The 13,659-nt window shown below is 39.1% G+C and overlaps 1 pseudogene; it reads left to right on the plus strand.

The window, feature by feature from the left end:
• Positions 1-11,486: 11,486 nt before the first annotated feature.
• On the plus strand, positions 11,487-12,943 carry LOC133237351 (N-acetyllactosaminide beta-1,3-N-acetylglucosaminyltransferase 2-like; annotated as a pseudogene).
• The last annotated feature ends 716 nt before the right edge of the window (positions 12,944-13,659 follow it).

The raw sequence follows: 13,659 nt of genomic DNA on the forward strand, positions 1-13,659 counted from the left end.
ATAATCATCAGTTGTTTACAAATTTTTATCTTTCAGCCAGATTGTCTGGCTGGGGAACTGTACCAAGAAAGAAGTCTGGAGGGTATGTTTGTCAGCCACTATCGTCTGGCCACAAGAACTTTGTTAGGAAGATGATCCTTCATTTTTCTTAGTTTGAAAAAGAAAACTTGATCAGGAAAGCTCTTAATGAAATATATGAAATAAAGCTGCTTTTAGTGATAGTGACAAAAATAAAGAACCAGCAAAGAGATCTACGAGGAAGGTGGCTTTTATACAGAAAATGCAAATTTTAGAAAAATGTTTAAAACTGGAATAAATTTGATGTCATTTTGCATTTCTGATACAAAATGAGTTCACTGTATATATCTGTATCCATGTAAGTATGTTTGTGTGTATGCATACACATACTTATGTGTGTGCATATGTGTCAAAAAAAAAAAAAACCTAACCAATATAAAAATTCAAATAAGAGGTAAAGGTTGATGAAAAGTTGTAAAGTCAATTTATGTAAAGTATAAGGACATGCATAGAAAACTCATATGTCAACGAAAATGTAATTCAAGAGAAATTCATTTTAATGTCTTTAGCCTTATATTTAGAGTCACTAAGGATATGAAGGATCCCTCATATCTATAACACATAATCACCTTTTATGGATAAATTTCCAAGACAATGATAATATCTAATTTGGAAATTAAGGAAAATTTTTCCTTTTGGCATATCTTTGAGGGTGTGCTCTTTCTTTTTGAAAATCTCCTACATGTCTATAGTGCCTGTTATAGGATCAGCTGAACGAGTTGTTTTTTGTTTTTTAATAAAAATATCACTGACTCTAACAGAGACTGCAGAGATTGCTCTTGACCTTCCTTCAGAGCTTTGAGACCACAGTTGTCCTTAAGTTTTGATTTCCAATCTGTCTCTCTTCTGCTACTTGTTAGCCATTCTGAGCCTCAGTTTTCTCATCTGAAAAATGAGATAGTTGAGTGTAATCATCTCTAAAATCATTCTGAATATCAAAAGAGAAAAATAAAATTAAAAAAAAAAAGAGAATAAGGACAAAGAGGACGTTTAGAAATACTTGAATACCTTCGCTTCATGGTCTGGTAGAGAGAGACACCATTTGTTATCCACAGACCCTGCACCGCTTAAATGTAGTGGCAAGGTAGCAAGCACAGCTCATAGCTCTGAGGCTGAATGCATGCTCATTGTTATGTAATTTTTCTTTGGTGCCAGGTGGGTGCAGTGTTTGCCAGGAATTAATACTTAGTAATACAACAGTGCACACCCAGACAAAGAGCTTGGTTGGGATATCTTTGTTCAGCAGTCAATTAAAATGCATTTGTGAACGTGAAAGTGTTAGTTGCTCAGTCCTGTCTGACTCTTTGCGACTCCATGGACTGTAGAATTTTTTGTACTGAGTGATGAAAACCTTCCCCAAATGTTAGGCACTGCAGCAAAACACAATGTGTGATTGTACTTTCCAGGTAATAATATAAATGCAATTCCTCTGTACATGTTGGTTATTATAGAACAAAGTTATTGACATTTACAAAAAAAAGGGAAAAGTTTGAGAAGAACATTTCATCAAGTTTCCAAATGTTCAAATGCTGAATATATTTCAATTTTTTTTTTTACTCCAAATGGAGTTAGAGATTTATGAAACTATATGATATAAAAGGAAAGTACATAGGACTGATAATTTGAGAAGTGTTTCTGATCTTCGACATGGGCAATCACTCTCTTTTTACAGAATAGGAACTTTTAGTTCATTTCAAAATGGCTTTTGTAAAAGCAAGGTCTTGCAAAATCCAAGGGCCAAGATGGTTCTTTGACCATGTATCTTATTTCCTTTGTCAACTTTACTCCTGGGACACAAGAATGCTTCTCTCCATGTCTTACAGCTAGTGAAAACAGAAGAAAGAACCGTGCCTCTGATGGATGAGTCATCCTGTTAGCAGTAAATTATGTTTCCTTCACTGTATACTTGAGTCATTATATTCAGTGTTGGCTTGCATGAATGTGAAGTTGCTTCAGTTGTGTCTGACTCATTGCGACCATATGGACTTAGCCTGCCAGGCTTCTCTGTGGAAGGGACAGAGCTAGATTACTGGAGTGGGTTGCCATGCCCTCATCCACGGGATCTTCCTGACCCAGGGATCGAACCACATCCCTTACATCTCCTGCATTGGCAGGTGGGTTCTTTACCACTAGTGCCACTTGGGAAGCCCCAGTGTTGGCTGAAGATGTGTTTTAGGGCTTTCTTGTCTATTGCAGCCTGAAAGCAAAAGGGTTTTGAAGAAAGTTTTCTTGGACCTACAAAGCAAATGCTTCCAACATGATTTGTTTGTCAGAAGACTGTACCCTTTGTTCAATGCTTGACAAATTATCTCAGTCTCAGCCACACTTTGTTTTCCTCAGAGCAAACAGCTCTGCAGCATCATTTGTGATAGAAATCACTGTGTGCTCACCCAAGCCAGATCATCTCTCATCCAGAAGGAGAAAATCAATTTTAATTCTTCAAAGAAGAGCAGCAAGTGGTATTTGTTATTTATATTTAAAGAAGAGTTATTAAGCATATTTTTTTTCTCTCCACCTACAGGCTTAAACAGGAAATGTACAGGGAAAAAAAAAATAGATGTGGGTAGATTAGATGTAAGGCTAATTTAGCTATAAAGCCGAGTACTAGATAAATGTCTTTGACATTCTGAGAATAATCTTAAACTCAGAGTTGAAAATAAAGGGAAATTCTATCTGAATACCCACTTTTTTTTTTCCTTAAACTGGCAAATTCAGCAAGTCAGACCACTGCACTCAGATCTGGATTTAGTTTACATTTTTATGTGACAAAGTTTAGCTTTCACACAGAGGGAAATTTTTTACATGATGGAATGTCACTTTCAGCAATGAAAATTCATGTATGTTACAATATAGTTACATTCAGATACAGAAAATAGTCTGGAGTAGGCATTCAATATTTGTTTGAATGAATTATTGCACAATGCATGTTCTAGGGAATGTAGGAACTTGGTGCCTTATTTTATGTTGAAAGCATTATATATTATTTTTCAGCTTTAGTTAACCTTCCATTCTTGATCTTACCTATTTTATTTCTTAGACAGGCTATTTAACTCATCATCTATTGAACATGTGATAATAAGTTCACTTCAGTTCAGTCACTCAGTCATGTCAGACTCTTCGTGACCTCATGGACTGCAGCATGCCAAGCTTCCCTGTCCAAAACCAACTCCCAGCGCTTACTTAAACTCATGTCCATTGAGTTGGTGACGCCATCCAACCATCTTATCTTCTGTCATCCCCTTCTCCTCCCACCTTCAATCTTTCCCAGGATCAGGGTCTTTTCAAATGAGTTAGTTCCTCACATTAAGTGGCCAAAGTTATTGGGGTTTCAGCCTCAGCATCAGTTTTTACAATGAATATTCAGGACCTATTTCCTTTTGGATGGACTGGTTGGAGCTCCTTGCTGTCCAAGGGACTCTCAAGAGTCTTCTCCAACACCACAGTTCAAAAGCATCAAATCTTTGGCGCTCAAGTTTCTTTTTAGAGTCCAACTCTCACATCCATACCTGACTAATGGAAAAGCCATAGCTTTGACTTAATGGACCTTTGTTGGCAAAGTAATGTCTCTGTTTTTAAAATGCTTTCTAGGTTGGTCATAACTTTGCTTCCAAGGAACAAGCGTCTTTTAATTTCAAGGCTGGAATCACCATCTGCAGTGATTCTGGAGCCCTCAAAAATAAAGTCTGTCACTGTTTCCATTGTTTCCCCATCTATTTGCCGTAAAATGATGGGACCAGATGCCATGATCTTGGTTTTCTGAATATTGAGTTTTAAGCCAACTTTTTCACTCTCTTCTTTCACTTTCATCAAGGGGTTCTTTAGTTCTTTGTTTTATGCCTTAAGTGTGGTGTCATCTGCATATCTGAGATTATTGGTATTTCTCCCAGCGATCTTGATTCCAGTTTGTGCTTCATCTGGTCCATCATTTCTCATGATGTACTGTTCATATAACTTAAATAAACAAGGTGACAATATACAACCACAACATACTCCTTTCTGGATTTGGAACCAGTCTGTTTTTCCATGTCTAGTCCTAACTGTTGCTTCTTGACCTGCATGCAGATATCTCAGGAGGCAGGTCAGGTGGTCTGGTATCCCCATTTCTTTAAGAATTTTCCACAATTTGCTGTGGTCCACACAGTCAAAGACTTTGGCATAGTCAATAAAGCAGAAGTAGAAGTTTTTCTGGAACTCTCACGCTTCTTCAATGATCCAATGGATGTTGGTGATTTTATCTCTGGTTCTGCTGCCTTTCCTAAATCCAGCTTGAACATCTGGAGGTTCATGGTTCACATGCTGTCGAAGCCTGGCTTGGATAATTTTGAGGATTACTTTGCTAGCTTGTGAGATGAGTACAATTGTGAGGTAGTTTGAGCATTCTTTGGCATTTCCTTTCTTCAATATTGGAATGAAAACTGACCTTTTCCAGCTCTATGGCCACTGCTGAGTTTTCCAAATTTGCTGGTATATTAAGTGCAGCACTTTCACAGCATCATGTTTTAGGATTTGAAATAGCTCAACTGGAATTCCATCACCTCCACTAGCTTTGTTTGTAGTGATGCTTCCTAAGGTCCACTTGACTTGGCATTCCAGGATATCTGCTTCTAGGTGAGTGATCATACCATCATCATTACTAGGTCATGAAGATTTTTTTGTACAGTTCTTCTGTGTATTCTTGACACCTCTTCTTAATAACTTCTCTTTCTGTTAGGTCCATAATATTTCTGTCCTTTATTGGGCCCATCTTTGCGTGCAATATTCCATTTGTACCTTTAATTTTCTTCTCTAATTTTCTTAAAGAAATCTTTAGTCTTTCCCATTCTATTGTTTTCCTCTATTTTTTTGCACTGATCACTGAGGAAGGCTTTTTTTATCTCTCTTTGCTATTCTTTGGAACTCTGCATTCAGATGGGTATGTCTTTTCTTTACTCCTTTGCCTTTCGCTTTTCTTCCTTTCACAGCTACTTGTAAGGCCTCCTCAGACAATCATTTTGCCTTTTTGAATTTCTTTTTCTTGGGGATGGTCTTGATCACTGCCTCCTGTACACTGTCATGAACCTCTGTCCATAATCAGATCTAATCCCATGAATCTATTTGTCACTTCCACTGTATAATTATAAGGGCTTTGGCTTATGCCATACTTTAATGGACTAGTGGTTTTTCCTACTTTCTTCAATTTGAGTCTGATTTGGCAATAAGGAGTTCATGATCTGAGCCACAGTCAGCTCCCAGTCTTGTTTTTGACGATAATATAGAGTTTCGCCATCTTTGGCTGCAAAGAATATAATTAATCTGATTTCAGTGTTGACTATTTGGTGATGTCCATGTGTAGAGTCCTCTCCTGTGTTGTTAGAAGAGGGTGTTTGCTATGACCAGTGTGTTTTCTTGGCAAAACTCTATTAGCCTTTGTCCTGCTTCTTTCAGTACTCCAAGGCCAAACTTGCCTATTAGTCCAGGTATTTCTTGACTTCTGCTTCTGCATTCCAGTCCCCTATAATGAAGAGGACATCTTTTTGGGGTGTTAATTCTGGAAGATGTTTTGGTCCTCATAGAATTGTTCAACATCAACTTCTTCAGCATTACTGGTCGGGGCATAGACTTGGTTTACCGTGATATTGAATAGTTTGCCTTGGAAATGAACAGAGGTCATTCTGTCAGTTTTGAGATTGCACCCAAGTACTGCATTTTGGGTTCTTCTGTTGACTATGAAGGCTACCCCATTTCTTCTAAGTGATTCTTGCCCACAGTAGCAAATATAATGGTCATCTGAATTAAATTCACCCACTTTGGTCCATTTTAGTTCACTGATTCCTAGAATGTCAATGTTCACTGTTGCCATCTCTTGTTTGACCACTGCCGATTCACCTTGATTCATGGACCTAACATTCTAGGTTCCTATGCAATATTGCTCTTTACAGCATCAGACCTTGCTTCTATCACCAGTCACATCTACAACTGGGTGTTGTTTTTGCTTTGGCTCCATCTCTTCATTTTTTCTAGAGTTATTTCTCGACTGATCTCCAGTAGCATATTGGGCACCTACTGACCTGAGGAGTTCCTCCTTCAGTGTCCTATCGTTTTGCTTCTTCATACTGTTCATGGGGTTCTTAATGCAAGAATACTGAATTGGTTTGCCATTCCCTTCTCCAGTGGACCACGTTTTGTCAGAAGTCTCCACCATGACCTGTCTGTCTTGGGTGGCCCTACATGACATGGGTCATAGTTTCATTGAGTTAGACAAAACTGTGGTCCATGTGATCAGATTGGTTACTTTTCTGTGATTGTGGTTTTCTTTCTGTCTTCCCTCTGTTGGAGAAGTATAAGAGGCTTATGGAAGGTTCCTGTTGGGAGAGACTGACTGAGGGGGTATTGAGTCTTGTTCTGATGGGCGGGGTCATGCATAGTAAATCTTTAATCCACTTTTCTGTTGACAGGGGGGGTTGTTTTCCCTCCCTGTTATTTGACCTGAAGCCAAACTATTGTGGAGGTAGTGAAGATAATGGTGAGCTCCTTCAGAAAGATACAGTCCCATGAATGAACCGCTGTACTCAGTGCCCCCAACCCTGCAACAGGCCTACACCGAACCACACCTCTGCCACGGACTCCTGGACTGCTCCTTTCTCCTGGGTCCTGGTGTGCAGAAGGTTTTTTTTGTCCCCTCCAAGAGTCTGTTTCCCAGTCCTGTGTAAGTTCTGGTCACTTTATGATGGGGTTAATGGCAACCTCCTCCAAGAGGGCTTATGCCATACCCAGGTCTACTGCAGCCAGAACCCCTGCCCCTGCAGCAGGCCACTGCTGACCCATACCTCCACATGAGACATTCAAACACAGTACTGAGAAGAGTCCCCAGCAAGACAGTAGGAGCAAGAGTGGTGGCTGTAGGGTGCTGGAAAGACTTTGAGGACATACCCCATGTCCAAGGGCAAAGGAGAAGCCCCAGCAAAATGGTAGGAATGGTGAAAATGTGTTTAGAATCAAACCCCATAACTTCTAGAGACACTCAGAGTACTCAAACAAACCTTGTGCGAACCAGATCCCAGAGACCCCACAGAGACTGAGATGTTGTAATACATACAAAATTTTTTTAAAGTACTTACATAGTTAAAAGTACTAACAAAATTATGCCTCTGTTCTGTGACCAGGCATTCTCTGAACTTTCCCAGAAACATGATGAGAGCTTTAGATAAATGTGTTCTGTTGGTTTCAAGAGGTAGAATGCATGAAAAACAAACAATGTAACAACTTACAGAATAGTATAAAGATATCTATAAGTGATAAGAGAGAAATGAGAGTGGATCAATAATTAGACAGATTTTGATGTTGGACACCTAAAATGTACTTGACTTGTAGTAAGAGTATAAATACTATTTTTTTAAAAGAGTAGATATTTAGATAAATACATTGATAGACACAATGCATTAGGACACAATTTAGTGTCAGAGCTAAAATTGGAGTCTAAGCTTAGAGACTTTCTGCCTCTGCAACCTAGGACAAGTGATCTTGGCCTTTAGTAGTTCATTAACTATTTCTCTAAATATACATTCAGCATCTCCTATGAACATACTTCTTACCCATATGCTTACTGGGTTTCTGAAGAAATGCCCCAGTTTAGTTGGGGAGATAGAAACTAAACACATTAAACTTGTGAGACTCAACATGGTCTCCAGTTCAGTTTAGTTCAGTCGCTCAGTCGTGTCCGAATCTTTGCGACCCCATGAATCACAGACGCCAGGCCTCCCTGTCCATCACCAACTCCTGGAGTTCACTCAGACTCATGTCCATAGAGTCAGTGATGCCATCCAGCCATCTCATCCTCTGTCATTCCCTTCTCCTCCTGTCCCCAATCCCTCCCAGCATCAGAGTCTTTTCCAATGAGTTAACTCTTTGCATGAGGTGGTAAAAGTACTGGAGTTTCAGCTTTAGCATCATTCCTTCCAAGGAATTCCCAGGGCTGATCTCCTTCAGAATGGACTGGTTAGATCTCCTTGCAGTCCAAGTAACTCTCAAGAGTCTTCTCCAACACCACAGTTCAAAAGCATCAATTCTTCAGCACTCAGCCTTCTTCACAGTGCAACTTTCACATCCAAACATGACCACTGGAAAAACCATAGCCTTGACTGGATGGACCTTTGTTGGCAAAGTAATGTCTCTGCTTTTGAATATGCTATCTAGGTTGGTCATAACTTTCCTTCCAAGGAGTAAGCGTCTTTTAATTTCATGGCTGCAGTCACCATCTGCAGTGATTTTGGAGCCCCAAAAGATAAAGTCTGACACTGTTTCCCCATCTATTTGCCATGAAGCGGTGGGACCGGATGCCATGATCTTCATTTTCTGAATGTTGAGCTTTAAGCCAACTTTTTCACTCTCCACTTTCACTTTCATCAAGAGGCTTTTAGTTCCTCTTCACTTTCTGCCATAAGGGTGGTGTCATCTGCATATCTGAGGTTATTGATATTTCTCCTGGCAATCTTGATTCCAGCTTGTGCTTCTTCCAGCCCAGCGTTTCTCATGATGTACTCTGCATGTAAGTTAAATAAGCAGGGTGACAATATATAGCCTTGACGTACTCCTTTTCTTATTTGGAACAAGTCTGCTCTTCCATGTCCATTTCTAACTGTTGCTTCCTGACCTGTATATGGGTTTTTCAAGAGGCAGGTCAGGTGGTCTGGTATTCCCATCTCTTTCAGAATTTTCCACAGTTTATTGTGATCCACACATTCAAAGGCTTTGGCATAATCAATAAAGCAGAAATAGATGTTTTTCTGGAACTCTCTTGACTTTTCCATGATCCAGCAGATGTTGGCAATTTGATCTCTGGTTCCCCTGCCTTTTCTAAAACCAGGTTGAACATCTGTAAGTTCACGGTTCATGTATTGCTGAAGCCTGGCTTGGAGAATTTTGAGCATTACTTTACTAGCATGTGAGATGAGAGCAATTGTGTGGTAGTTTGAGCATTCTTTGGCATTTACTTTCTTTGGGATTGGAATGAAAACTGACCTATCCCAGTCCTGTGGCCACTGCTGAGTTTTCCAAATTTGCTGGCATATTGAGTGCAGCACTTTCACAGCATCATCTTTCAGGGTTTGAAATAGCTCAACTGGAATTCCATCACCTCCAATAGCTTTGTTCATAGTGATGCTTTCTAAGGCCCACTTGACTTCACACTCCAGGATGTCTGGCTCTAGGTGAGTAAGCACACCATTGTGATTATCTTGGTCGTGAAGCTCCATTTTGTACAGTTCTTCTGTGTATTCTTGCCACCTCTTCTTAATATCTTCTGCTTCTGTTAGGTCCATTTCTGTCCTTATCGAGCCCGTTTTTGCATGAAATATTCCCTTGGTATCTCTAACTTTCCTGAAGAGATCTCTAGTCTTTCCCATTCTGTTGTGTGCCTCTATTTCTTTGCATTGATCACTGAGGAAGTCTTTCTTATCTCTTCTTGCTATTCTTTGGAACTCTGCATTCAGATGCTTATATCTTTCCTTTTCTCCTTTGCTTTTCACTTCTTTTCTTTACACAGCTATTTGTAAGGCCTTCTCAGACAGCCATTTTGCTTTTTTGCATTTCTTTCCCATGGGGATGATCCTGAAACCTGTCTCCTGTACAGTGTCATGAACCTCTGTCCATAGTTCATCAGGCACTCTATGTATCAGATCTAGTTCCATAAATCTATTTCTCACTTCCACTGTATAAGCATAAGGGATTGATTTAGGTCATACCTGAATGGTCTAGTGGTTTTCCCTAGTTTCTTCAATTTCAGTCTGAATTTGGCAATAAGAAGTTCATGATCTGAGCCACAGTCAGCTCCTGGTCTTGTTTTTGTTGACTGTATAGAGCTCTCCATCTTTGGCTGCAAAGAATATAATCAATCTGATTTCAGTTTTGACTATCTGGTGATGTCCATGTGTAGAGTCTTCTCTTGTGTTGTTGGAAGAGGGTGTTTGGTGTCCAAAACCTCCCAAATGATTTATGTTTAAATTTCAGTGGGGCACAAATTAAGATGGGGAAAAATTGCATCTTTCTCTTCATTAGCATCTAACTGAAATTTATTTTTTCCTTCAATTGTGAATGTAGGCTACAAACCACAGTATTATTAACAGTTCCGCAGGCAGTCCACAGTAGATACCACAGACATTTTCACATTACATTACTTTGGCCATAGATACCTTGAGATTTCTCTCAAAATTATACTAGTTATTAGAATTGTTGTTTAGTTTTGTTCTGTGTGAGACAATCATGCAATACACAGTTCTCATCACAAATTTAGATTTTATAATATATTGTGACTGTATTTTAATGTAATTGGTTTCTTGTATATAATCTTATATATCTTGTTTTATCACTTAAAATTATCATTCTGAAAATGAATCCCAGCCTTTATCCAGCTGCTAACCAAATTCATGCCAGAGAAAGGTTAAGAATCTCAAGAATAAAGAGATGATTTGGAGGGGAAAGGAACATGATTATTGTCTAATGATTGAATTATATTATGCAAATGAATGTGTATGCTGGGTAGCTCCAGATAGAAACAAGTCTTCCTGAATTTAGGAGGAAAAAAAAATGGTACCCTGTGAGTGTTAGGCAACCTAAAACTACTGGAATAGATAGCATAATTGGTAATGTGCTCTGGCAAAGGGATATTCAGGTTAATTTGGTTATGTACTCCTTAAAAAATGCTTTAAGTTGGCTTTTAAATTTTTTTAATTATAAATATGAGAATATAATTTCTGTGTCCTGTAAATAATAATATTTTAAATAAAACTATTAAAGATTTACAGTAGCTACAAAGGTAATTTAATATCCAGCAGTGTCTATTTAATATGCTTTACAAATTAGTTGGAAACTAATTACTAATAGTTCATAGTTGGAAACTTTGTATCCATTCTTTAACTTTTTAAAATAATATTTCTGTTCCTTTTCCCTTGCAGAATTGTATTTTAATAAATAGCCCATGTAATATTATTGAGTGATATTTTATTGATCAACTTAAAATATTATTGAAACAAATTATGTACATAAATTGAATTTTAAAAGTATTTATTTAACCAAAGAGCTCTAAGTGTTAAAATAATACTTATGGAACATGTTATAATGATAATTATTAGACCCTGATAAAAGGCAAAAATGTAATATATATTTTTTCATATTAAGATGTGTATTTTATTTACATTATTATGCTGGAGTAATAGAACTTTCTAAAAATACTGTTATACACACTTTTTATATTTTTTTCTTTTTTCTGTAATTATCTCTGTTGCTATCATTCAAAGTGTCTGATGTATATTTCCCATGGTTGCTGTAACAAGTTAACACAAAATAGTTTGTTTAAAACACAGATTTATTCTCTTGTAGTTCTGGAAGTCAGAAGTCCAGAATTAGTTTTACTGAGCTGAAATTAAGTCATCAGCATGGCTGCATGCTCTCTAGAGGCCCTGGGGGACAACCTGTTCCTAGGTTGTCCCAGCTTCTGGTGACTGCCAGTGTTCACTTTGCTATACAAATATAATATAATTTTTGATAAATAATTTTTTGTTAAAAAGTAATGCACTATTTGAAATTCATCATTTAATGAGATGGTTGGAGGCATGGGCTGAATGGTTTGAAATGATGATCACATCTTCCCTCCCATCCTGCAAATCCTCTGCAGTGTGATTTTGTAGTTCATCCCATTAAGAGGAGGAGTCTAATCTCCTCTCCATTCATATAGACTGCCTCTGTAATTTGCATTGACCATCGAATGCAGTGAAGTATATGCAACTTCCAGGGCTAAATATTGAAAGGGTTTGAGACTTCTATTACTGCCATTTTCAAAAATTCCATCACCAAGTTAGGAAGCCCCAATTAGACTACTGAATTACTAGGAAACTATGAAACAAAGGTCCTGAAACTAGATAAGAGGGTGAGCCCAACCTTCCCTAGTGTCTATGTTGAGCCCTACCTAGCCAACCCATCAGCTGAATATAGCACCATGAATGAGCTCAGGCAAGACAGGAAGAATGACGACATACAAATGATAATGTGATGAATTATTACTGGTTTAAACCAGTAGGTTTGGGTATATAGTTTGCTAGATGGCATTCAGTTCAGTTCAGTTCAGTCACTCAGTGGTGTCCGACTCTTTTCGACCCCACGAATTGCAGCACTCCAGGCGATTCAGGAATCTTGGGGTAAAGAAACCAATGTGGGGAACCAAACGGTGGTGCGAGTCTCCTTACTGGGCCAGACCCCCGCAGAGGACAACCGTCCTGGCCTTTCAGATATGCTGAAATTTGAGAATGAGAAGCACCAAGACATTCTTTTGTGGAACTACAGAGATACATTCTTCAACTTGTCTCTGAAAGAAGTACTCTTTCTCAGGTGGGTGAGCACTTCCTGCCCAAATGCCGAGTTCGTGTCCAAGGGCGATGATGATGTTTTTGTGAACACCCATCATCTCCTGAATTACTTGAATAGCTTATCCGGGAACAAAGCCAAAGATATGTTTATTGGTGACGTGATTCATAATGCTGGACCTCACAGGGATAAGAAACTCAAATATTACATCCCGGAAGTTGTTTACACTGGAGTCTACCCACCTTATGCAGGAGGAGGCGGATTCCTCTAGTCCAGCCACCTGGCCCTGAGACTGTACAATGTGACTGACCGGGTCATTCTCTACCCTATCGATGATGTTTATACTGGAATGTGCCTTCAGAAACTCAGCCTCGCTCCAGAGAGACATGAAGGCTTCAGGACATTTAATATAGAAGAGAAAAGCAGGAGTAACATTTGTTACTATGTAGATTTGATGTTGGTACATAGTAGAAAACCTCAAGAGATGATTGATATTTGGTCTCAGTTGCAGAGTGCTCATTTAAAATGCTGAATTATGTGTAAACTACATTTTACGTAGAAATGTATCTGAAATAGTTCTCATTTGTGTTCTCTTTCATTAGACGTCATTTCTATGTAAAACCGTCAAAATTGCCTTTATAGGTCATGTCCATTTGATGGCCTCTAAACCCTTCAGTTCAGACTGTAAAGCATCTGTCTGCAATGCAGGAGACCTGGGTTTGATCCCTGGGTCAGGAAGATCCCCTGGAGAAGGAAACGGCAACTCACTCCAGAATTCTTGCCTGGAGAATCCTATGGACAGAGGAGACTGGGGGGCTATAGTCCAAAGGGTCACATGGGTCGGACACAACTGAGCGACTTCACTCACTCACTCAGGCCTCCCTATCCATCACCAACTCCCAGAGTTCACTCAAACTGACATCCACCGAGTCGGTGATGTCATCCAGCCATCTCATCATCAGTCGTCCCATTCTCCTCCTGCCCCCAAACCCTCCCAGCATCAGAATTTTTTCCAATGAGTCAACTCTTCACATGAGGTGGCCAAAGTACTGGAGTTTCAGCTTTTTAAGCATCACTCCTTCCAAAGAACACCCAGGGCTAATCTCCTTTAGAATGGACTGGTTGGATCTCCTTGCAGTCCAAGGGACTCTCAAGAGTCTTCTCCAACACCACAGTTCAAAAGCATCAATTCTTCAGCGTTCAGCTCTCTTCACAGTCCAACTCTCGCATCCATACATGACCACTGGA

The sequence above is a fragment of the Bos javanicus genome, chromosome 24, assembly GCF_032452875.1.
Source record: "Bos javanicus breed banteng chromosome 24, ARS-OSU_banteng_1.0, whole genome shotgun sequence".
NCBI classification, from domain to species: Eukaryota; Metazoa; Chordata; class Mammalia; order Artiodactyla; family Bovidae; genus Bos; species Bos javanicus.